Genomic DNA, 26,818 nt, shown 5'->3' on the forward strand with positions numbered 1-26,818 from the left:
CGCTGCTCAGGATCCTATTGTGGGATATTTAGGGGCTTAGAGCGGGAGCTCCGCGTTTACACGTCCGCCATAGCCGCCGGCTAGCTCCGCCCCCGACTCTCAAATGACATCTGACTTGGATATGAGACACCAACTATTTCAACCCTTTACAACGTGGGACTAAAGGCTTCTTACAAACCATTCTTAATAAGCCTAATCAGGACATCACTGCTCACAACAAACTATAATGACGCCATCACAGAAATACGTACCACAGTGGCTCTCTAAAGATGAAAGGAACAAGGCCGAAGAAATTGGCACAGTGCCTTTGCCGAATCATGCTGTTGAGGAAGCAGTGTTCTGTGGCACACAAAAGTCACACATGCAGGCAACAACAGTTTGCCTCTCCAAGGACTCGGTCACTGCACAGAAGCAGGCAGAAAACTCCTTTACTCATACTGGTTCCCACAGTTGGATTTTCTGAGGGTAAAGATGAGTTGGGGAGCCAACACAGGCATACAATCTGTTAATTTCCTTTTATAGCTACCTTTAAACAGTCAGGGACACCAGACATTAGAACAACACTCTGCGGCCTACCATTGACATCACAAATTCTTTCTTCCTTCCTGGGAATAGAGGAGGTGGGCATTTCTGTCTAGAGGGATGGGCCACAGCCATTCGGTATGCCCTTACACCAGATGTTAGCAGGGGGTGGGGGTGGAGAAAACACATTTCTCTAGAACAAAACAAATTCCCTGAAAATATCAAATCAAGATGGATAAATACCTTTCTGAAAAAATACTCTGTCAACCAGGAAGAGCTTAACAATTTTCGACAGTAACCAGATGAGCCCTGCTGTGCTGTGTAGCATCGCAAGTCAGACTGGCCATCCTACAATAATTTACTGGATGTCCTTCAATCTGGTTCTCAGCAGGCTCCTGTACAGCTGTACAGAGAAAGCCATTGCCCAGGAGTAGTTGATGCCTTTCAGATCCTTGACTTTGGTGATCTTTCCTACTTGATAATTGAAGACCAGACTGTGCCTTTTGATGTTGGTAACAATAAAACCTTTTAGGATGTTTAAAAACACATATGGGGGCATATGTATCAAGCCCTTTTCCCGTTCACAAACGGGCTGATTCTCAGAATCGGCCCGTTTGCGAACGGGAAAACGCCTTTTGGGATGTATCATCCCAAAAGGGCATCGCAAATTAGAGAATCGCAAAATTTGCGATCCTTTATTTTGCAATTGCATTTAAGGAATCGCAAATTGCGATTCCTTAAATGCAATATATGAAGCACAGAAAAAGTGCTGTTTGGCCTTAAGGAATCGCAAATTACCACCAACTTCAAGTTGGTGGTAATTTGCGATTTCTTTGAAAAATGCACTTTTTTGCATTTTTCAAAGTGCCATGTGGCGCACATACATGGCCTTAGGGCATGTATGTGCGCCACATGTGCACACATACATATTTCAGGGGTGCAACAGGGTGTCCTTTTGACACCCTGGCACCCTTGAAATTGCATTCTCATTTTACGATTTTCTAATTACGAATCCCAAATTGAGAATGTCTTCCCATTCATTCCTATAGGCCTCCTAGCCCATAGGAATGAATAGGAAAGTATTCCTGAATTGCGACTCTCAATTTGCTAATCGCAATTAAGGAATGCCAAGGAATCGCAAAATATTTGCGAATTTTTTATTACATCCCGTTTTGCGATTCTCAAATAGCGATTCCCCAAAAATCACTATTTGACAATCGCAATAACGGTATTTGATACATTTGCCCCTAGTTTACCTAAAAACAGGGGCAGCCCAAAAACCACCTGTAACCAGAGGCACATAGATACAGCAAGAACAGTAGTTTATGGCAGAACATAAATAATTTTACACCACAAAATGACAAGAGGCTTGACCCATTAGTTATATGTTGTAAATTGTGTAATTAATTCAGTCATACGTTTACCAACAAGAGCTCTGTGCTCAAGGGATCACACAGTGTACAATGCTAAAACCAATACAAAAGTGTCCACAACAAATGAAGGCAAAAGAACTATTCAGTAGTTTGGGTAAGGCGCAGGTCAAATCATGTATGTCATGAAAACAATTAATCCGTTTAGTGTCCACATTGCCTTGGTGTCGACGGCATTTTGAACCAACGTTATTTAGTGGTCATCATCAGAATTAGGAAATAGTTTGTTTGATGCCAGAGCAAAGCATCTAAAAAATACAGAAAATTGAAAAAATTGAAACAATTGGACCACAGTAAAAGATATTTCAGGTAAACAATAAAGGTTAGTGACCTCTATACAGTGGTACTCACTTGCTGGGGCAAATTAACTAATCTGTAAGGCAAAAAGCTAAAAAATATATGGTGAGAGCCAATGCCAAAAAACTTGAGAAACTTACAAATTTATAAAGAATGACTCCACAGCGGTGAAAAACAATCTCATTTGTGCTTTTAATTAATTGTAAAAATTACTTACTCAGTGACACATGCATCAATACCACCAGAAAGTCAAGGTCTATGTCTAAAAAAGGATAGGATACAAGGATATCAGCACGCTGGAGAAATGAACGTTCCACAGGTGGAGCATGCTTACTCTTGTGCTTCAGAATTGCAGTTATGGCAGAGTCTCCTGCAAGGTCGGCTAGCTGCATATCATCCGTCCACCAGGATCAGGATTGCTTCCAGCCACAGTGTGTGCATGAATGATAAAAATAAAAGACACTTGCCTGAAAATTGCCTGAAAAAATAAGTAAATTTGCTGAAAAAAGGAAGTTTCTTTTTTGTTTTTAAGGTGTAAAAAAGGGGTAAAAGAAATCAGGCAGCTGAAGTGTTTGGCCCAACGATGAGTCACAGGGCAGTTAGTGGAATGCACCATCGAAATTAGGGGGGCAAACCAAGCAGAGACTCATGACTGAATATATGCTGATTGCAATACATGACAGCAGGGCCGGACTGGAAAGGCTAACCAACCCTGGCAATTGAGTCAAGTCAGACCAGCTGCAGTGGGGGGTGTGCGTGGAAAACACTGCAGCTGCTTTTGTTACAGGGGGGAAATAAAACTGGTAACAAAAACGGCCCCCCAGGGGTTCAAAACCAGGCCTCACCCTGGCGGCCCACAAGTAAAATGCTTAGTGCCTGCTACTGCCTGCTACTGCCAGTCTGGCCCTGCATGACAGTAAAATCAGAAAGAATTTGATACAAACACAATGCAAATAAGTTCAGATATATAGATATTTTTTTTAAATGTATTTATTTATAAAGCGCGACATTCATCCCCCTGGGATATCACGGCGCTAGAAGTGGCGGAGAAATGATGAGTCAGGTTATGATTAGTTGGGGCAAACAGCATTGCTAGGGAAATAGATATGTTTTGAGTTTCTTCCTGAACGCCATGTGTTCTTCAGTTAGTCTTAGCTCCAGCGGGAGCTCATTCCAATGAAGTGCTGTAAGGTGCGAAAAAGTGCGTCCACCTGTCCTACTTTTACTTATTCTCTTGGTCTCAGCTAGTGCTAAGGAGCGTGACCTTAAGCATCTGGGTGGGACATAGAACTTGATTCTATTCTGTAGAATTTTGGGGCCTGTGTGATGGAGTGCCCTATGAGCGTGTCCTAGGAGTTTGAAACGCGCTCTTTGGCGCATAGGCAGCCAGTGGAGTTGTTTTAGGCATTTTGTCACAGAACTGTGTCTGCTCTCATTGCACACTAGTCTAGCCGCTGCATTCTGTATGATCTGCAGACGTTTAAAAAGATACTCTGGCATGCCAACAAAGAGTGCATTTCCGTAATCCAGCCTGCTAACAAGCAGTGCCTGCGTAATGGCCCTCCTACTTTCCAGAGGGATCCAGGGAAATAGTCTCTTTAGGAGCTTCAGGGTAGCAAAACGTCTACCACACAGGGTCCACACGTGGTCTTTCATCGATAAAGTATTATCGATGATAATGCCCAGGTTTTTGGCACACTGCTTTGGAGCTGGCACCGTGCCCAAAGAGAGGGGCCACCAGGATGTATCCCAAATGTGATTGGCTCCGCCGAGAAGCAGGATTTCTGATTTCTCTGCATTGAGCTTTAAACAGTGCTCTGACATCCAGTTTGCCATCTCGGTTAGACAGTTATTGAGTTTGGCTCTGGTGTCCTCATGCTCGTTTCAGATGGCTATTGTCAGTTGGGTATCGTCCGCATAGGAGCAAATTCCGAAGCCCCACTTCATACCAATTTTTGCCAGAGATGAAACATAGGCGTTAAATAATGTGGGGCTCTGGGATGCTCCCTGCGGAACTCCACAGTTGAGGTTTTTTGGGGTGGAGGAAAAGGTACCCAACTGTACAGTTTGGGTTCTGTTACATAAAAATGAACTCAGCCATTGAAGGGCCTTATCGTGTATCCCTTTTTCATGCAGGTTTTCCAATAAAAGTTGGTGAGAGACTGTGTAGAAAGCCGCCGACAGGTGTAACAGGATCAGGGCTACAGCCTTTCCCTGGTCCAGCAATGTCCTTATATTGTCTAAGACAGCCAGGAGAGTTGCCTCTGTACTGTTGGTAGCCCTGAAACCTGTCTGTGTGGGGTCCAGCAACAGATAGCAATTATGTTTCCATAAGGATGTACATCAACATGCTGTGGGCTCATTACAATGTCAGTCTTAGTTGCCTTAGACCGGCATCGCCAGGGTCTCGGGACTGACTGAACTCCAGTCAGGTGTCACGACACCGCAATTATGATGCAACCACACATGGTGCGGGCACAAGCTCCCATTTCTCTAAGGGAGCTTGTGCTATGGTCTGAAACCAGCCACAGCACAAACTCCTATAGAGAAATGAGAGTTTCTTTTGATCCCACGGTTATCAGGGGGGGGGGGGGCAACCGAAGGCTGCTGAAGTATGGAGGCCCTGCTAAAAGTCGCTTTTCGACAGGCTTTTCATGTCAGAAAGCCCGACATGAAAAGCCTGTCGGAAACCGACATCATAATCCCATGGCGGAAACGCAGTCCATAGGGGATTATGTGCTGCCTCCGACAGACTCCTTGAGCCCACCGGTAGCCAGTCGGTCTGACTGGCCGATTTAAACTCCAACTGCCTACATTGTAATTTGGTGGTTGGACTTTAAACCTAGGATGTCGGTCAGTGAGCCTCCGACAAGTGGTCAGAGGCTCACCGACTGACATCGTGATAGAACCCTAAATATGTATCGAAACTAGCGTATGAAATGGATTTAAAGCAGACGGTTTTGTCTAGAGCAGCAACATATTTGAGATGTGGCAAAACAGGAAATATAATTACAATTAATGCCAAAATTACAACAACAGCAAACAAGAAAATGAGAACTTGGTCAAAAAATATTAAAATGTGAAAAACACAGTTTCAATTGAATACAACAGTTACACTCCTCCACAGTATTTTGTCCCGCTATAATGCTGCTACAGTTCGCAATCCATCAGCCTTCATTGTTGTTTAGCAATACTTGAACAACCCCACTTCTTGGTGTCTTGACCAATTTGATCACCTGCCATCTTAGGTCATTTTCAGTGTTTTTTCCATGTAATATGCAACTAAGGGTGCTGTTGTTACCTTTCATTTAATTATAATATAGTGTTGACTCTCTCGGCATCTAACTTTCTGGGTGGTCTGTCCTAAATAGATGTAATTGCAAGGACAGCACAGTGCATAAATGACATTATGGAATTGCAGTTTGTGAAAGACCCGCGAGTATATGTTAGATGCCTGTGTCTGAACCCTTCAGTATTGCTTGTAAAGCTGCACATGATACTATTGTCAAATCGATGGTATCCAGTGATTCTCTGCTGCACAAACAAAGCCTTCTAATTTTAGATTTAAGACTGGTCATCTCTATCACAGGTAAACCTTCAGCCATGGCTTTCTTGGATGCAGTATGCATGAATATGAATGAGTGAGTGGGAACTTTGACCTATCTCATTGGCTTCCATCCTTATCTAAAAATCTATGTGAGGGTCTAGTAGGACTCCAAAAATAGAGAAAATTATTAAAAGGGTGATGGCCCCTGAAAAAATATAGGTGATGGCCATCATAGCTAGGGTGTTGTAGTTGTAGGCAGCATATGAGCAATCCATATGTAATATGATTCAATAAGGAATTGGTCCTAAGAAACTGGTGACAAAGGTACATTATCTGGTTGATTTCTTAAAATAAAGACATATGTAATGACAGGAAAGGGACGGGGTAATGCCTTATTATCACGCCCAGAATGTGTCCGTGAAGCACCTAAACGTATTATATGAATGTGCTGAAATCTGTCACACAAACCTGGTGCTTTCTCATTTTGGAGAAGCTGATCCCTCTATTGACCTAAAATTTATGATGAGCATATTTCAGGCCTAACTCAAAGCTACTGGAACAGTAATTTTCAAGCTTACGAGTGTTTTTGGTTCTACATGTAAAACTTTTTTTAAATTTTTTTATTATTTTTATTTTTTATTTTTCCAAAACCTTTATTCAGTCTGAGATAAGCAGTACACAGCCCCTGTGCCTACAACCAGCAACTGGCCGGCAGCGTAATATACGAACTGGATGATGGTGAAGTACACAGCTGTCCGCCTACAACCCCTCCAGGGGCCGGCAGCGTTACAGTAAACATTAATGCAATAGTATGATATTCAATGGGGCTGCAACATACTTTATGTCATGTGATTTGTATTTGTCATTAAACCTTATAAACCAGTACAATTTGTGCATAGGTTGAATCCGTATAGTGTAGTGGCCTCTTATGCCATACCTGAGGAATATAGTAGATCATGGTCACAGTGGTACCTGCTTAGTTGTCGATAGAAACATGAGGGATGGCCACAGTCCCGTCGCCCTCCTGCACCAACGAAGTGGGGCATGCCAGCTCTCGGAGGGACCACCATTTATCAACGGGAGCGCCGGCCTGCCGGTCAAGAGTGAGACCCAGGACATCCCCTACCCAACCGAGTCTCTACCTCCCACCGCTCAAGTAGTGCGACCCAGTGGAAGCAGCAGCGTAGAATCCGAGCAATCGGGTAAGTGAAGGTTTGCTATGTCTGCGGGTGTGATAATAGATATGTCGTAAGGGGACTCCAAATATCCACCGGTCTGGACGCTGTAGGCAGTAGCTCAGCATAGCAGAGCAGTGTATCTTGGCAGTGCACCATGTTTTCGATCCAGTCTTTGTATTTCGGAGCCCTGCCCCTCCCCCACCTGCAGGCGATTAGCCTCTTCGCAATGAGGAAAGCAACGGTGGCAAACGGACGAACCGGTTTCTTGATGGTCTTCGTGTAACCCAGAAGTGCCTGCACCGGAGATGGTGTCAGTGAGACTCCTATCATTTCCGAAATACCTGAATATATCTGTCGCCAATAGTCGGCTATTTCCCAGCAGCCCCAAGCCATGTGCAAAAAGTCTGCCGCTGGTGTGCGGCAGCGCCAACAGAGATCATCCCCTCGGAGGCCCACCCTACACATGTGAGCTGGAGTACAATAAAGCCGATGCAGGAACTTATAGTGGATAACCCTGAATCGACTACTGGAGGAGATCTGTGCAGTCTGTAGACAACAATAACTCCAAAGTTCGTCGTCTATGGGTATTCCTAAGTCAGCCTCCCATTTAGTACGTGCCCTGCAGATTCCCGGGTCTGACACCGTGCGTAGAGAATGATATAGATTGGAGACCGCGTGTGCCGGAGTGGCAGCTTTGAGCAGCTGATGTAAAGGTTCTAAAGTGGGTGGTTCTTCAGGAAATCCCTCGGTCAGCGAACGCACACCGCTACGCAGACGAATGTAAAGAAATGTATCCATGGGAGTAGGTGTGAGGTCTGCTAGCATGTGCGTCTGAGACCGAAATCGTCCGTTCTGATATAGGTCTCCCCACGTCTTAATGTTGAGTTTGGCCATAAATTTCTTAAATAATTGTTCCTGCAGAATGGGTAGCAGGGGATGGTATGCCAGGGGCAACAGAGGAGAATACAGCAGTGTTATACAGGCTTTTTTTGCTATCTTTCGCCACGCGAGGGCTGAGCTGGAGACTGTGGTGTGGTGTGCAGCCCTAGCCTCCGGCGTGCTAAATATGGCCCCCTCCAATGGGATGGGATCTGCTAACCAATGTTCCACCGCTATATGTGGCATAAAGGGAGTGGGGTGGATCCAATGGTGAACATAGTGGGCCTGAGCGCTGTAGTAGTAAAGTTCGAGTTCCGGTAAATCAAAGCCCCCCTGCGCGAATGGACGAGTCAAGATGTCCCAGCTCAGGCGCGGCCGCTTCCCTCCCCACACCAGCCGGATGAGCTCGGAGCGCAGAAGGCGGAAGAAGGACCTGCCCGGGTAATATGGGATATTTAAGAAGAGGTAAAGTAGCTTGGGAAGGATCACCATCTTAATGAGAGATGCCCGCCCTGCGAAAGAGAGAGGCAGCGTTATCCATCTGGTCACGCAAGTTTGGATATGGTCAAATGTGCGGCCATAATTCATCCGCATCAATTCTTCCCGATCTCGAGAGAGTAGTATGCCCAGGTACCGGACCTCATCCTCACACCATCTCAGGGGGTAATCTAGTTGAAACGGCTGGGCGGCCGCGGTGAGCGGGAATATAGTGGATTTACCCCAATTAATGTGTATACCTGACATGCCAGCAAACCGAATGAATTCCCTCAAGATAGGGTTGAGGTTAGCAGCAGGGTCGCGGATGTACAGCGTGATGTCGTCCGCATACAATGATATAAGCACTTCCCTCTGAAGACATCGCAGAGCCTTGTCCCGGTGATGCTGTCGGAGACGAGCAGCAAGCGGTTCCATCGCTATGGCGAACAGCAATGGAGAGAGGGGGCACCCCTGACGAGTCCCCCTCGATACATCAAAGGCCTCAGAAATCCGACCGTTCACCCCCACCCGAGCCACCGGCCTTCGGTAAAGGACACCGATCCATTGCGTGAATCCTATCGGCATCCCCATGTTCCGCAGGATACATTGGAGATAGTCCCACTCTAGAGGAGTCAAACGCCTTGGTGGCATCCAGTAGGACAGCCGCTAGAGGCAAGTTAGGGTCCACATTGTCCACTATAGAGAAAAGGGTCCGGAGGTTGTGGGAGGTGGCTCTGCCGGGGACAAATCCCGCTTGGTCTGACAGTACCAGGCCCCCCAGTATCAGCCGCAAGCGATTGGCCAGCACTTTGGCCAAAATTTTTGCATCACAATTGATTAGTGAAAGGGGACAGTAGGAGTCGCAGTATTGAGGCGGTTTCCCGGGTTTTAGAAGCGAGGTAATTAGAGCTTCCTGCATAGAGGGGGGAAGTGTGCCGGACTCATGAGCCTCCATATAAACCTCACGAAGTACCGGCGCAAGTAGATCCACGTATGCCTTGTAGAAGTCCATAGGCAAGCCGTCCAGGCCAGGGGCCTTCCCAGGTGTCATCTGACTGATAGCGTCCCTAATTTCATCCAGGCCTATGGGTTCAGCCAAGAACTCCCGGTGACGGTCTGAAAGCCAACCCAGCGTCAGCTCCCTCAAGTATTCGTCCATATCCAGTGCACCCACTCTAGTAGTTGAGTAAAGGGCCGAATAATGGGCAGTGAAGGCAGCCAGAAGCGAGTCCGTGTCTCGCAGAGGTACCCCGTCGTCTCCCTCCAGCTCCAAAACGAAATTTGAGCCTCGTGGGGGCCGAACTATTCCCGCTAGAAACTTCCCGGGCCGCTCTCCTTCCCCATAAGCCCTCGCCCTGAAGTATTTGCCCCTGAATTTGACCTCTCTCTCGGCGGTGGAGGTGTAGTCTGATAGAGCCTTCCGGTATTGTGCCTGTGTATCCGAGTCGGTGGCATAGTCAGGTCGGGTTTCTAGCGTGTGTAATGTAGTTTCCAATGTGTGCAATGTGTCACGTAAAGTTCTTAGCACTCCGGAGCTCTTTGAGATGCAGATACCCCGCACTGTGACCTTTAGCGCCTCCCACAGAGTAGCAACTCGCTCCACCGAACCCTTGTTATGAGTAAGGAAGTCGGCAATCTCCTGACCTAGTTCAGAGCGGAATAATTCGTCGAGTAAGATTTTGGGTTGGAGTCGCCAGGAGGGTGGCCCTCCCATTATATCAGGTAAGCGGAGCTTAGCCAACACCGGGGAGTGGTCAGAAAACGTGCGACCCACGTGTTGGACCGCGACTAGTGAGGGTGCCAAACCTCTAGACACTAAAATGTAATCCAGTCTGGCCCACGTGGCATGAGCGGTATTCCAGTGTGTACCCTCCTTCTGAGTCGGATGTAAGTGGCGCCAGGCATCTACGATGTCCTGAGCGTCGCAAATGTCACGTAAGTATCTGTGTGTGTTGGTGTAGTGTTGGGCAGAGGGGTTGGACCTATCCAAAGCGGGATTAAGCACAGCATTAAAATCACCCCCCCAGATAAGATGTGTTGATCCCACCTCCCTGATCTTGTTCCAGAGAGCAATAAAGCTGCTCGGGTCATCACAATTAGGGCCATGTGAGCAGGCCAAGGTGACAGTTTCAACTCCCATCCTACCCCAAGCCATGCAATACCGTCCCTCCCGGTCTACAGCGTCACCCAGGGGAGTGTACGGGACATTTCTTTTTATCAGGATAGCAGTGCCTCTCGCATAGGACGAGTAGGAAGCAAAGGCAGAGTGCGCTGCCCACCTGGTGGCAAAGGAACCCCTGCGTCGGGGATCCATATGGGTCTCCTGCAAGAAGACAACCTGGGCCCCCAGCCTGTCAAGGGCTCCCAGAATTTGTCTCTGCTTTCTAGGGTCTCCCAGCCCCCTTACATTCCAGGTGACAGCGGAGAGCAGTCCCCCCCTTTGATATCATGGTTTGCGGCGTGACTCATGTCTGCAGATAGGTGAAGAACAGGTCAGGGGGTGCACTGTGCCGTCCCCTCTTTGGTGCCAGTGTGCCGTTAAGGTGTCGAACGGCGTAACAACACTATGCAGAGTAACATTATCAGTATTTACTTCAAACCAAACAAGAACAACCCCTTGAAATCCTTCCCGCCCACCCACTCCGACATCCCCAACCCGTCGGGCATCTCCCCCACCCCACTTAATCCCACAACATCGAATCATATCCTACTGGGGAATACCCAATTGGGGGACACAAGGGCTCCGGACCTGCCTCCAACTCCCCCGGTAATGCACCCGCTGTCCGCAAGAGGTAGTAGCCTGCGGAAAACGCGGGAGGGGGAGGTAGGTGCCAGGGCAAAAACAGGTGTAGTACGCATCCAGGAAACCATGAGATAATTAAAGCTCAACAGTTTGTAGCCCATCGAGTCCAGGCTAGAGCATAGAGCAGCAAACATAGCGAGCGCCCGGGCCTAAACCCCAGGCGGGAGCAGAACATAACTTCAGCATAATGAGGAACCAGAGCAGCAGGCGCGAAGATCACGATCAGTCAAGAGCAGAAGTGGGTGAATGAGAGCCAGCCCTCTCCGACGGGGACCCAGCAGCTCCGCGGGCCGGCCTGTGGTCTTTCATAAAGAGTTCCACCTGAGAAGGGTCCTGAAAAATGTGGGGCTTGCCCTGATGGAACACCCTGAGACGAGCCGGGTACAACATGGAGTATTGGATTCCGCTTTGCATGAGTCGTTTCTTGACCGGTCCAAATTTACGGCGCGCCTCCTGCACCGATTGTGTGAAATCCGGAAAGAAGGAAAGGGTGGCGTTTTCGAACTGGACAGGCTGCTTCTCCCGGGCGAGGCGAAGTAGGGTATCGCGGTCTCTATAGTTCAGAAATCGGATAATGACAGGCCGTGGGGGGGCTCCCGGCACCGGGCGAGGGCCCAAGGTGCGATGCGCCCGCTCCACCACCAGCTGTGGAGAGAAGGCATCTGCGCCAAACAGGTCAGCAAGCAGTTTTTCAATGAAAAGTTCCATTTTGCCTACCGCGGTAGACTCCGCCAGCCCAAGAAGGCGCACGTTATTGCGGCGCGATCGCGCTTCTAAGTCCTCATTCTTGTCGGCGATCACCTTAAGCAATCTCTCCATCTGCGATACTTTGGCTTCGGTGACCGTTGCCCCATCCTCCAGGCCAGAGATCCGCTGTTCAGACTCCTTAACTCGCTCCTCCTGTTGATCAAGTCTATGCACCACTGAGTCGAGGCGGCGGGACATACCGTCAATTTTCGAGTCTATGGAGGTTAGGCTCGTTTGCATGTTAAGTAGAAGCGCCTTCCAGTCCACTTCCTCAGTATCCCTTCCATCGGAATCGCCGTCTCCCGGCGGCGGGGCATGGGATTTTTTCTTTGGAGTTTCAAAGGGGAGCCGAGACTGCTTAGTATCTGTCTTCCCCATTATAGTAAGATATCAGGTCTGAAGTGCCCTTTAGGTGCAACGGTATGGGAAACCTTCTTCGGAGCTGCTATGACCACGCCGTGTAGTTTGATAGGGAGCAGCGTTCGCACCCGGCCCCACTTGTTGTCAGCGGATGAAAGGGCACTAGATTGTCAAAAGGGGGGGGCCACTCCATCCAAGGCGTCAACTGCAGTGCCCTGTCTCGAAGAGGGAGCCCAGCGCACCGCCTCGAGCCCACCAGCCCCACTCCACAAAGTACTCAGGAGCCCAGGGGGGACGGCACCATCCGGTTCAGCAAGGAGGAGCAACCCGGGTCAGGGTCCCAGTCCACCGGGCATATATTCACGTGCTTTGGCAATGGAGAGGGCCAGCAGCGCCACTCTCCGTGGGCCCCACCGAACCTCAGGGGGCTAGCTGGTGTCGGAAGGATCGCACCCGCCGTAGGGTCCCCCCCGGGTCAGGCGTGGCGTAACCCAGGCAGCGAGTGACTCCCCGTTGTGGATCGGGAGGAGGAGGGGGGAGAATAAGGGGGGGGGGGCCCCGGCAGCAAGGAGTCCAATCCTCTCGTATCTCCAGGGCATTAGTCGGGCCGGAGACGCAGCCCCCCCCCGTCCCCAGAGGCCGTGTTCTAGCAAGTAGGGACCGTGAGCAGCTCAATCCCAACGACCCTCCAGCTCTTCTCCGCCTTACCGGCACTCTGGGAGGGCAGTCGCAGCTTCCGGAGGTCCCGTCTCGAGCTCCGATCACCTCTCGCCCTCTCCTACAGACGCCGCGTCCCGCTGCCCTCAGCCCACGTGCAAGCCACGGCTTCGCGTTCACGCCTACGCCGGCCACCTCGCGTCGAAGGGTCCACAGCTGCTCCCGCTGGAAGTAACGACGGCTATTTCTCCGGATGAACTAGGCAGATCGGCCCAGGACTCGCCACAGGTGCGCCGCGGCCCCAGCCCAACACTCGGCGCTGGTCAGAAGTGGATTTCCAGGGTGTAGGATGGGCTGATGAAGCTATATCTTGCCCGGCTGGCGGGAGCCTCACGGATGTGCGGCCATTGCAGTCCGGCGCCCTCTAGCGCCCCTTCTACATGTAAAACTTTGAGGGTAACCCAGAGTGTTTAGTAATGCATTAGCCTATAGTAAGCCCCATTTTGTAGCACCTGTACCTTTTCACTCGCACTAGTCATCTCCTTCATCAGGATTCTCCCCACCTCTAGCCAGATGAGACAATGTAAACCATTGCCACAAACTGGTGGCTAGCACCAACAATTGCTAATAGACTTCAATGTATGAGGAGAAGAACCACCAGAGGTATAGTGACTTCATGCACGAGCCAGCATGTCCACCCAAGGCGACCATCTGATCCTAACACTCCAAAGGATTAGCATGACTATCAGTCACGTTGAACACAAATGCATAGCATATGGTTAAGCTGATGATCAAGGCCTCTGAAGTGTAGAACCTTTTCAAAAAAAGCCCTGGAAGGCTCTGCTATCCAGGCTTCTGCCTCAAGATCTCTCGCCCACATAATTTTACTTGCACACACAAACCTTTGACAGTCACAAAACTTTAAAGTGACCCAGAGCCACAAATAAGGAATTTACAAAACACTCAAAACATAAGTGAAAGCCCCGCCTATTTGTAATATTTCTCAAGTAACCCCTTGACGAATTAGGTGAGTTCTTTAGTATGTAAGGTTCTTGTGGGCCAAGGAAATATATGTCTCCATAGAAATATAAGCATTGAAAGCAATAGATGCATTCTGGGACCACCGTTCATCCCTAAAACGGATGCCTTTGTCAGCTAAGTTCACTTCTGAACCAAGGGGCAGATTTACAAGCCCCTTGCGAGACATTTACGCCGCCGTTGCGTCACTTCTGTGACGCAGAGGCGGCGTAAACCATGCACCATGTTGCGCCTTATTTACAACGTGACGCATCTAGGGAGATGCGTCACGTTGTAAAGCCCTGCGCTACATTAAACCTGCGTCAGGTTTAATGTATGAAGGGTGGGCGTTCCGTCGGAAAAAGCCTCGCAAAAGTGACGCAGTGAAATCTACAAGATTTCACGGAGTCACTTTTCCGACGCTGCTGCGTCCAAACCCTGCGCCTGCTTGAAGCAGGCGTAAGGCATGACGCAGCATGTTCGGTATGGGCAGCCCCTGAGCATTGCTGGAGTTGCGTCGTGCTTGCGACACGACTCCAGCAATGCGCTGCCCTTATGCCATCAGATGCGTCACGCATCTGTTTACTCTTGCGCCATGATGCGCTGCATTGTAAATGCGGCGCATCTGTGGTGGCGCAAGGGTAAACTTGCGTGACGCATCTTTCCTGGCGCATCCCTGCTGATTTGCAGGGATGCGCCAGGAAACATAAATCTGCCCCCAAGAATTTATCATATTCGCAAAATGTTTGGTGCTGAGGAGGGAGGACAGGGTGCCCAGTGCCCGATGCCGGCATCGCACGCTTTGTGATGGCAGGAGCACACAGTCAGAGTTCATCACCTCCGATAAACCTCTTACAGGGATGGGGGGAGCAAGAAGGTTACCAGGGGAGGGGGCTCGGTCTCCCCTCCCACCCGTGAAGCCATCAGCCGCGGGCTGCAGCGCAAAGCGTCTGATTTACATTTTTTCATTCGAATACACGCGATGCTAATCTTTTTAATCTTGGCTTCTTTAGGGGTAAAATCATTTCCATTTGTTTTTGTTCCACTCTATCAGACACAGCGGCTATAAGATTAAATGATAACAGTGGACCTAATAACACAAATACAATATAATGTAATGAAAGTAATGTTGATCTAATCCGCTCTTTTTATTGCATCCTGAGTGCCCTTGGTCTTATATTTTTTTGCTGCGCGTTTGCCTTTGACTTAGTGGCGTCTTTTCAAGAATGCAGGAGGATTCGTAAAGATTATGGCATTATTCGGTGAAGAACAGCTTTGCCCGGGGGCACCTTTAATTACAAAACGCTATCACCGGCTGTATATTTTTGTTTTGTCGAATGAAACAGCCCTGAGCTACCAAGATGTATCAAATATTTAAAGTGTTTGATCGTTCCGACATCGGTTATTTAGATGGTTGTGTTTGCCTGCGCATTAATGTTGTTTTCCAATCATTTCAATTCACTTTCGAGATAGTGATATCCTGAGACGAAATAATGGAAAGGTCACTATAAATGCCAGAATCAGGCTTTTCTGCTCGCCGCAGTTGCACATTTTGTATTGCTTTTCCTGGGGGAAAAGAGGATTTTTATTTCGTGTGTTTGTTTTTTGTTTATTTTGAATGTTTTCAAAAGGAATTACATCTTACATTATTTTTATCTTCCACCTCCGTAGATCCGCATGAAGGTGTGGAATTAGAGACAGAGTGAGGAAGACATTGGGAGAGAAAATAAGACAGAAGGACACAGCCAGAATGATAGAAAAAAATAGAGGCAGGCAGAAACAGTGTGAGAAAGTGTTGCATAGTAATGTAAAAGTGAGTGGGCTTGTCTATGTTTGTGTGTGCATATATCTATGAGTTTGTGTGAATATATATGTATGTATATATAAAGAAATAATAAAAAATAAAAAAAATAAAAAAATAATAGTACTAGATATATTTAAACAATATTAGGAAAAGTATTGGTGTCTGGGAATAATAAATATACTATTCCTAATCCTGTTTCTGCATCAGTAGTGAAAAGCATAGGCTTTCAGAGGGGTTACATTTACTCCATCAATCAATCAATCATTCAATCAGGAAATTATAGAGCTGGTGGGGGGGAGGGTACAGGTAGCTCCATGGTCATCCAAAGAACTAGGGGGCAGATTTATGAGCCCCTTGCGCCACTTTTGCGTCACTTTTAACATGGGAAAAGTGACGCAAAAGTGGCGCAAGGGGCTCATAAATCTGCCCCTAGGTCTTGAGATCTTTTCTGAATAGGTGCAGTGTCGGGCTTAGTCTCTTGCGGAGGGGGAGTTAATTCCAGGTCTTGGCCGTGATGTAGGAGAAGGATCTGCCACCTATTCTGGCCCTGTCGATGAAGGGGACTGTCGCTAGGGCTAGGTCAGTGGAGCAGAGGTTTCTCTTGGGAGTGTGGAAGGAGATTCTTTCGTTGAGGTAAAGCGGTCCGGTGTTGTGGAGGGCTTTGCAGGCGTGTGTGAGTAGTTTGAAGGTTATTCGTTTGTGCGACGGGGAGCCAGTGGAGGTCACGGAAGTGATGGGTGATGTGGTCACGTTGTGGGATGCTGAGGATGAGTCTGGCTGCGGCGTTCTGGATGGTCTGGAGTTTGCGGAGGAGTGTTTTGTTGATTCTGGCATTGAGCGAATTTCCGTAGTCCAGTCTGGTGGTGATGAGTGCATGGGTGACGGTCTTCCCAGAGTCAGGGGGCATCCATTTGAAGGTCTTGAGGATGGTTGAAGCAAGCGGAGGACACAGCGTTGATCTGGCAGTTCATGGTGAGTGAGGAGTTGAGTACTATTACCACTACAAACAGGCCAAGAGTTGGGAAAGTATTGGATTTAGGAGGGGTAACATTTACTATTCCTTCTCCAGTCTGTGCAACAGTGGGGAAAGAGTTGAACTTCAGAGGGGTAAGATTTACTCTTCTCACTCCAGTCTGTGCAACAGAAATGAAAGCATTGGACTCCAGAGGGATTAAATTTACCATTTTCACTTAAGTCTATGCAACAGTAGGGAAAGTATTGGATTTAGGAGGGGCAAGATTTACTATTCACCTCCAGTCTGTGCAACAGTAGAAAAAGAGTTGGACTATGGTGCGGTTAAATTTACTATGCCCATTCCAGTCAGTAGGGATTCAATTTACTAATCCCATCTCAGGCTGCTCAACAGTATGGAAAGCATTGGACTTCGGAGGGGGTACATTTATTATTCCTACTCCAATCTAAGCAACAGTAAAGAAAGCACATTCCTTATTCGAATAACCTTATTTATTTAAAATAAATATAAAACGCTTAGGTGCCGATTCTGCAAATGGTCGTACCGAGCGTTTTCTCCGTACGACTCGGGAATTCCACTGTACAAACCAGCAAGTACGATTCGTACAGAAATACCATTTCCGTACGAATCGTAAAAAACACCGTACGGCTAAAAAATACATACAATTCCGATCCTGGACAGCGCGTACGCGACGTCCGCACGGAGTCAGGCAGCGTTTTACGGACCGGCAAGTACGATTCGTGCCCAAAGCACTCCGCACGGCTATATTTTTACGGGAGCCAAAAAGTGCCGGATAAGCCAAGTACGCCACGATGCACGAGGAAAAGGGGGCCCGGTACGCGCCGTACCCCCAGCGCCCCCATATGTACGTGCCATACCCCCAGCCCGTATGTACGCGCTGTACCCCCAGCCCCGTATGTATGCTCGCAGGCGTGAATTGTGACTCTTGGCTTTTACTTTGTTTTTAGAATCCCGGAGGAGCTGTTGGGACATTGTCTGATCAAGCGCTACTTAACCCCTGAAGGCTGACACTTGACGCTGGGACTGCGAGGCCCAGGGTGCTCTGGTACATCGCACCTGGTGCCTCTTCCCGGCCCCTCCCTTCATCAACTTTTCCTTTAAAAAGCCTCGCGGCCCCCGCTTCGCGGGAGCCGCTCGCAGGTGTGAATTGTGACTCTTGGCCTTTACTTCGTTTTTAGAATCCCGGAGGAGCTGTTGGGGCATTGTCTGATCAAGCGCTACTTAACCCCTGAAGGCTGACACTTGACGCTGGGACTGCGAGGCCCAGGGTGCTCTGGTACATCGCACCTGGTGCCTCTTCCCGGCCCCTCCCTTCATCAACTTTTCCTTTAAAAAGCTTCGCCGCCCCCGATTCGCGGGAGCCGCTCGCAGGCGTGAATTGTGACTCTTGGCTTTTACTTCGTTTTTAGAATCTCAGAGGAGCTGTTGGGACATTGTCTGATCAAGCGCTACTTAACCCCTGAAGGCTGACACTTGACGCTGGGACTGCGAGGCCCAGGGTGCTCTGGTACATCGCACCTGGTGCCTCTTCCCGGCCCCTCCCTTCATCAACTTTTCCTTTAAAAAGCCTCGCGGCCCCCGCTTCGCGGGAGCCGCTCGCAGGCGTGAATTGTGACTCTTGGCTTTTACTTTGTTTTTAGAATCCCGGAGGAGCTGTTGGGACATTGTCTGATCAAGCGCTACTTAACCCCTGAAGGCTGACACTTGACGCTGGGACTGCGAGGCCCAGGGTGCTCTGGTACAATGCACCTGGTGCCTCTTCCCGGCCCCTCCTCCTCCCGTTACAAAAGTCACGCCTATTATCGCGTGAGCGGGACGCGAGCAAGGCGAAGACCGGGGCTAAGCCCGGGCAAAGGGCGGGCCGTCTATGGCCGTCCGAGGACGATTGGGGACGGGCCGGGCCACCCCCTAACCCCTACTGCGTGGTAAGGCTGTACCCTCCCACGGCTGCAATTATTTACAACATACGGATACTGTACCCCTCTTATTTCGGTTTGTTATTCGTGGGAATTGTTTTATGTTTACCAACATGTCATCAGATGCAGGGAAATCGCACACTTTAATAGTTAATACCTCTAAAGGTCCAGTAACTGGTACTATAGATCAGTTCTTTAAACGTGTAACAGCCGTTTTGGAAAAGGAAATAGCGGATACAGAAAAGCGCCTTTCACTAGACCTGCTAACTGGTAAACGTTCCTCCTTCGGCACAATTGGGAAAGTACCATCCCGATAGTTGAGGATTTAGGTAGTACTAGCTCCTATCCTACTCTCGAAAGGGAAGAAATAGCTATTGAGGTAAACTCCCCAGGTGCGGTTCCCTCTCCCGAACACACAACTAGTTTAACCATATCTGGGCTATCGGACTCGCCAAACTTGGTTATATCCCCTCCGCTGATAACAGGGCCCGTTGAGAATAGATTAAATACAAGAAAGAGACGAGGCTCTCCCATCACGTCATCCCTGGCAAAAAAGGAGAAAGTAAAACCCCTGGTTCAAACCTTGACATCTTTAGGGCTCCCTGAGATAAATAACCCACCTGCAAGCACTAACACTATAGGGTTGTCTACTGGCCAGGACCTTGTGGGCGAATTACTCATTAAAGTAGAGACCATGGTTAAGTCCCTCCTACTCCCTCTCTTAGAAAGGACTAGATTAATAAGCTCACACCTGGACGATCTGGGCAAACAAGTGCAAGGGAATAACCTGGTCCTAACTGAACTATTAAGGGCACAGACTGAAAGCAACATTGCCGCCCCAGTTGCCCCCCTTACTCGGCCGCCAGAACAACCATCAACTAGCGGTATCCTAACTAAATCTTACACCGCGCAGGGAAAAAAAGCTTTGACCAAGCCAGCCAAAGAAATTATAGATAAAGGTAAAATTAACCCTCCCCAAAATGGTAAAGAACCAGATAAGCAGATAAAGGTGGGTGATAGCTCTAAAGCGGGAAAGATAGGAGAAGCTGAAAAAATAAAAAATAAAAAAAATTCCATGGTTACAAACAATATACCTGTAAAAGAAAGATTAGAGAATGGGAATGGCGAGCGACCACCTCAGTCCCCTTATATTCCTCCGAGTAGAAGAGTGGACCTACCCCCAGAATCAGCCCCATATACTATCATCATGACTGGGGTACCAGAACTGTCAGAGGGAATTAGGGAGGACCATCATGCCCTAAGAAATAAAACCATATATTGGCTGAAACAAAATAGACCTCTTCCCGCGCACATAAATGGGGAAATTCTAATGGTAAGACGTACGAGCTGGGTGGGAACAAGTGGTGCAGATTAGGGCATACAAATTCTCCCTACTTCCACGGATAGAGTAATTTCACAGATACACGCACATGCACACATCATACGCTTGGGCCCATTTCACTAACATACGCTCGATTACTCTATCAGCATGGAACCTGTGGAGAGAAAACTCCTAAACACCCTATATCTACACTGAGGTCGATAAGACCAGTTTGATATTATCCTGAGTCATGATCTAAACATCAACAATCAAATAGAGTACTCAAAAAACAACAAGTAATAACCACCAACACTGTATTTAACCAACGGTACTTTTATCTAAAATTAGTCAAAGAAAGTCAATCAAAGCAAAATCATTATTCTCAAAATTACCTATTCTAGCTAAGTGTCATAAATGGGACAGGACAGGTCTCTCAGTTGAAGTCTCCCGAGTCGCCGTCCTCACAGCATCGATCCTCACCAACGCAGGTTTGGGAAGAAGTGGCCTTAGACCCTCTCTAGGCTAACAATATTTATAGAGAAACTAGCAATATTAAAGAAACATAAAATGTTCTAAACGTCCGCTGAACCGCTGAGCAGAGCGAGCAGGAAAGGATGTAGCATCGCTACATTTGGAAAATCTCCGCTCAGAAAAATCACAAAAATAAAAAGACGGAAGAAGGGAAACTCGCGTTTTGCAAATGTTTCTTTCACATTCTCATTTCCTCGGAACCAGCGCTGTAATCACAAAGTTCATTGTGGCTCCTTTATCCTCCAAGGACACTTGGACATTCGCCCAGAGCTGCTGTCCTCACGGAAAACTTTTAAACCAGGCGAAGACTGTGGTCAGATGACTCTCGACCATGTTCAGCGAGGCCTTCCCATCAAAATTCAGTCACTCAAATGCAGGCTTTAAACGGCAGCCATTTTTTTACTAGGCCAAAACGGACCATCTTAATTAAAAGAGACAAAAACAACGTTACCACAGCATAGTGTTTAAACAGTGTTAACCCCACTAATACCCTTATGTGTATGTAATTATCTAGCCTTTGCAACACTGAAAAGCATTAGTACACGGCATTTCAAAAGCGTTTTGTGCTTTAAAACAAACAGCACTCAGCAACATTCATTTAGTTAAACCTGCACAATATTATTTATGCAACGTGAACGCTCTCCCACGTATAGTTTTCTCCTATTAGTACGTATTGGTTAATCAGAACATTTACACAAAACAAATAATTAACGTTACAAATTAATATTTTTATTTTTTGACATATAGACAAACCGGAGCTTAAAAAACCCAATAGATTTTCAACAGAAAACTCTGCTCCAGCAATCCCCCCTTTGGTGATATTATCACCAAATAAACAACCCAAAAAAAAATATTTAGTAAAATTTAGTCCCATTTTAGGAGAAATTGGAAATGTCTTTTTCTCCCTTCACAACACTACACACCAGACTCTCTTTCATCATCCCTTTTTGTCTCCAAATAAACACTCTCCCTCAATTCTTCTAATTCTATTTCTTGTGGTTCTCTTTTTGACCTCTTATTTCTCTCAATATTTCTTTTGATTAATTTCTTTTTCCCTCCCCTGTTTTTACAACACAAACACACCAATCTTAATATCAATAAAGCAAGAATTATACAGGTTAAAGGAAACAATATCTTACCTATAATAGTACTACCTATCTCAGCAATAAAACTCTTAACAGCTATCACTTTATTAGCTAATTTAGTCCAGATACTCTCAGCTTCAAGTGGTTTTAATTCTTCATGCAAATCAGTAATATTTTTGATATAGGCCTTCAGGTCTTTGCTTACGTCAGGAATGTAAGTGCAACAATGTTGAACTTTCAGCATTCCACAGACTCCACCCTCCTTGGCCAATAGAATATCAAGGGCAAGTCGATTTTGCATAGACATGGCACGTACGGCAATCAATTCCGTATTCACCAAAAGAAACCCTCCAGCGGTATTTGTCGATAAGCGATCTACCACTGTTGACAGTTTCCGAATCCCATGAGCATTCAAAGAAATTCCCACTGCTGGAATTAAAGCTCCAAAAATGTCACCCACTATTTCAGACCAAGTTTCTCTCTTAAAACGTGTTAGTAAATTAATATGTTCTACATCTTCTATTCTATCTATATGAAAGATCTTTGGAAAGACCAGGCCCACATAACACGTGCCATACCAATGGTCAGGCAGCCTGTAATAAGCCTTGTTCCCACAAACATAATACACTCCTGGGAAAACTGGATCCTCTCCTCCCTTGAAACCCCATCCTGTTGCAATGAAGTATGTATCATGACACTCACTAGTCCCAACAAAATATGTATCATATTGAGATCTCTTTCTTGTAATGCACAGCTTACCCTTCTGTGGTGCATCTAGAGCTAAAGTTGGACTAGCCCCATTTCTCAACTCTTTCCCCATCTCAATGTCCCAAATTGTCTCACTCATTTTATATTTCCCTGCCTTTTCATGCATGCTCAATCTCCTTTCCTCCACCATATTCAGGAAAGCTCTCTCCTCTTCCTTCAAACTGCATGTTAAATTGTTCTTAAAAATGTAATCTAATGTTAATTCTTCTTTTTCAATAAAATCTCACCAAAAATATTAGCATCTTTAGCTGGATTCAGCTTTTTGTTCATTGGCAATTGCCCAAAAATGTTATCTTTGTTAGACATCTCATAATCTATTTTCCCTAACAAATAAAAAACACTACTCAACACACTACATGAAATTCCATATGTAGCTGGTAAATGGTGATAAGTAACACCCTCTGAAACGGATGCAGGTAATTGCATACATACGTAGCAATCCCTAACTTCCATTGTCTTCACATATTCGTACAACAATTTTGAAAAAACATTGCTAGAAAAATCATTAATTGACCTATCTTTATGTACATAAGTGTTACTAATTCTAGTTGGAACTACTTTATGCGAACTCTTCTCTGCAATAGTCACATTCTCAGTGTGTATTCCTAAAGTGTCTAATGTAACCCTAAAGGTAACTAATAAAGCTAAAACACCCCATAATAGCATTAATAATCCAGTACAGCAGCAGCACATTCTACACCATCTTTTTAAGAAGGTACATCTACTTTGATTATTCTCTATGTCAGCCATTTTACTACTTTGACCGTGTCTTTTGACTTAGCCTCTACTACTCCACTACTTGAGTTTCTAGAACTCTGGATTACTTCAAACAGCTAATTTTCAGTCTTTCTTCTTTTCACTTTCTCCAAGTGATTTCTTCTGTTCACTCAGTTTGGATACTCATCATTCTTCACTTCAACTTCTTCGACATCAAATTGTATTAGATCTCCAACAATATCCTCAGTATCTGACTTTTCATCAATGTCAGTCAAGATAACTTTCAGGATTTCACCTGTTTCCTCCTCAACCACTTTTCGTACGGTCTCCTCTGGATTTCCTTGACTCTCTGCCTCTTCACCTTCAGACAGTGCCACGTACGTCCATTCCGGCGACCTATACTTCTGGTTAGGTTTTCTGATTCTTTTGATCCCCTCTGGTTCTTGTTCCTTTGACTCTTTTCTCTTTTCACCGTTTACTGGATTCTGACTCGATACCTCATTCACTTGTTCAGCCTTCGAGGTATTTGCTCGTGTCAATCTGTATCTCAGCCTCTTTACTCTGTTGTTAGGCCAAAGATCTCCTCTCACAACCTTTTTCGGTCTTGTTTCTTTATTATTTCTCTCTCCAATCCAAGTTCTCTTTCTCAGAACTCGACCCTCCGATTTCTCATTCTCACTTTCATCCGATTCTGTTTCAAATGCCTCTTGTTCTTCAGCAGTTTTCTTTCGCTCCACAGTCTTTTTCACCACTGTTTGAGACTTCCCTAACTCTTTCCCTCCTCGGGTCTCCGACACGCAATCTTCTTGCTGTCTATTTGTCCCTTCACCTAGCTTATCAGGAATGTTCCCTACACCTCCTCGGGGGTCTTCCGCAATCTGTCCCTCTCTATCTTCTTCTGACCCTACTTCTTCAAGTGTAATCTCAAGTGGTTCTTCAATCTCCTCATCTGATTCAGGAATAGTCTCTGTAGAACTGCTCTTTTCTCTTCTGTTTTCTCTACTGCTCGTTGGAACTTCTGACACTCTTACAGAATCTGATCTTTTTTCTGAGATTCTCAATGGTTCTCTTGAAGTCTTCTCCAACTCTTTTACTGGTTCTGTTTCTTCATCATCACTGGAATCTGACTCTTCAAAATACTCCTTACCAGTCCCGTCTTTTGGATTAGGAACTCTCAGAGTATGACTTGCATGCACCCAATTTCTCACACCAGCACACTTTACTGCAGTTGTCGTAGTCAGAATAATCTGTCTTGGTCTTCCCCACCTTGGAACCAAGCAATTTCTTCTTCTGTGCACTTTAATCCTCACCCAGTCCCCTGGACTCAGATCATGAGCTTGCTTCTTTTCAAGTGTAGTAGCGTCTTCTCCAACCTGGTGAAACACAGAATGAACTGCATCAGCCAGGCCTTTACAGTAATCCAAAATCATGTCATCAGTTATTGTCATTAACTTATTTGCAGGCACATATGCATGTCGCATTGCGTGTCCCATCAAAATCTCATGTGGACTCAAACCAGTAGTTCTATCTGGAGTAGATCTAATAGTCATTAACACTAGAGGCAAGACATCAGGCCATTTCATTCCAGTGGCTAAACACATCTTACCAATCCTGTTCTTGATTGTGCCATTTATCTGCTCCACAACGCCAGAATCCTCTGGCCTGTATGCACAATGTAGCTTCTGCTGTATGCCTAATGCTTCACAAATTAAACTCATGAGTTCATTATAGAAGTGTCCACCTCTATCAGACTCAATCATTACTGGAAATCCGTACCTAGGAATCAACTCTCTTAACAGCAACTTTGCAACTGTTATTCCATCATTTCTCCTAGTCGGATAGGCCTCCACCCATCTTGAGAACAAGCAGACTACCACTAGAACATACCTCAGTCTGTTCACTTGGGGCATTTCAATGAAATCAATCTGCATTCTCGTGAAAGGACCACCTTCTCTGCCTATTGTTCCCAGACTCACCACTGTCTTTTTCCCAGTGTTGAACTGCTGACAAATCAAACATCTTTGGCAGATGCTCTCTGCAATTGTCCTGAACTTTGCATTGTACCAAGTCTGCTTAAAAGACCTGATCATCGCATCCCTTCCCAAATGTCCCTGGCCATGATACATCCTTGCCATTGTCGATAGCATAGAGTTAGGCATGACTGGTCTGCCATCTCTATAGACCCAAACATGGTCTGTCTCTCTTGGGGCACAACCTGCCTTGATCCAGTCTTTCTTTTCTTCCTTTCCTGCCTCATCCTGCAACTGTTTCACTTCATCCCACGTCTCTAGGACATTAGTAAGGGGAACAACATTTACAACGCAACTTTTACAACGCACTACACTTACAACGCATTTTTTACAACGCAACATCCATTACAACGCATTCCATTACATAGCATGACACAACAACGCATTTTTAAAAACTACCTTTACAACGCATTCCATTACATCGCATACTACCTTTACAACGCATACCATTACAACGCATAATATTACACTACACTATCCAACACTTACCCTACTGTTGCACCCCCTGGAGTTAGAATAGTAATTTTTACCCCTATACTATGTACAGAAAATTGTACAGTTCATCTTACATAACAGATCCCTACCTAACAAGTTCACTGGACTAGTGTCACAGACAATAAATCTGTGCATGTCTGAAAATTTCCCTATTTGTACCCTTACTGGTTCAGTAAGACGTGTCTTGATTTGTGTATTTGCTACACCAACTACTTGGATTGCTTCATCCGAGAGAGGAAGATTTCTAACACCTGCTGACCTGACAGTTGATCTTGTCGCATCTGTGTCTACTAAAAAAGTAACACTTTCTTCATTTATTTTCCCATCTACAAATGGCCCTGCCTGGTCTATTTCTAGAGTTGCACCAAGTATGCACTCTTCCTCCTCTCTTCGGCACCGTCAATAATCACCCCCAGACTCACTTCCTTCATTCTTTAACAAATACTGTTGTATCTGGTTAGAACGCCTTGGTTTGTTTACCTGCTCATCATTGTAGAATCCTGAATCCTGATTGTACTTTTGTGACCCTCTATTCTGCGGCAAGGGCGGTTTTGGCTCTTGGCTCTGCTGTCTCACAGCCTTCTGTTGTTGCTGCTGTTGATTATTCCCCTCGTTCTGCACCTGTTGATTTAAGGGTTTACCCTCATTATTCGCTAATGGTGGATTGGTACATTCAGATCTCCAATGTCCCAGTTGGCCACAGTTGTGACAAGGGAATTTCTTTTTGGCTTCCTCAAGATTCCCCTTTCCTTTCCCTGCATATCTGGGCCTATTCCCTGCATTATTTGCCTGTTCCACCAACTGTGCTTCTTGTCTTTCCGCAACTTTCACTTGTGCCCACATTGCTTTCTCTTTCAGCTTTCTCTGTTTTGCTTCAATTTCATCACTGAAGTATTTTGCATGTCTCAGAATCTCATCTATTTTCTTACTCTGCCAGTCCACTGTGTGCTCACGAATTCTCTCACTAATCTCAGGTCTCAGGCCATATACAAATCTGTATACAAAGTGACTCAAATCTTTGTCACCCAGGTGCTCACCCCCGCTGAATTGTTTAAAAGCCAGTATCAGCCTCTCGTAAAAAGCATGAACTGATTCTTTTGCTTCCTGATGTGTTCGATCTATCTTAACCCAGTCTGTCTCTTTTGGAGGTACCTTACTCTTCAGGTATACAATCACCTGTTCATACTTCCTCATTACTTCTGGATCTGGTGCTCCTGTTCTCTGATCTCTTGGATATTCCTCA

Source organism: Triturus cristatus, chromosome 4_1 (genome assembly GCF_964204655.1).
Source record: "Triturus cristatus chromosome 4_1, aTriCri1.1, whole genome shotgun sequence".
In the NCBI taxonomy this organism is placed as follows: Eukaryota; Metazoa; Chordata; class Amphibia; order Caudata; family Salamandridae; genus Triturus; species Triturus cristatus.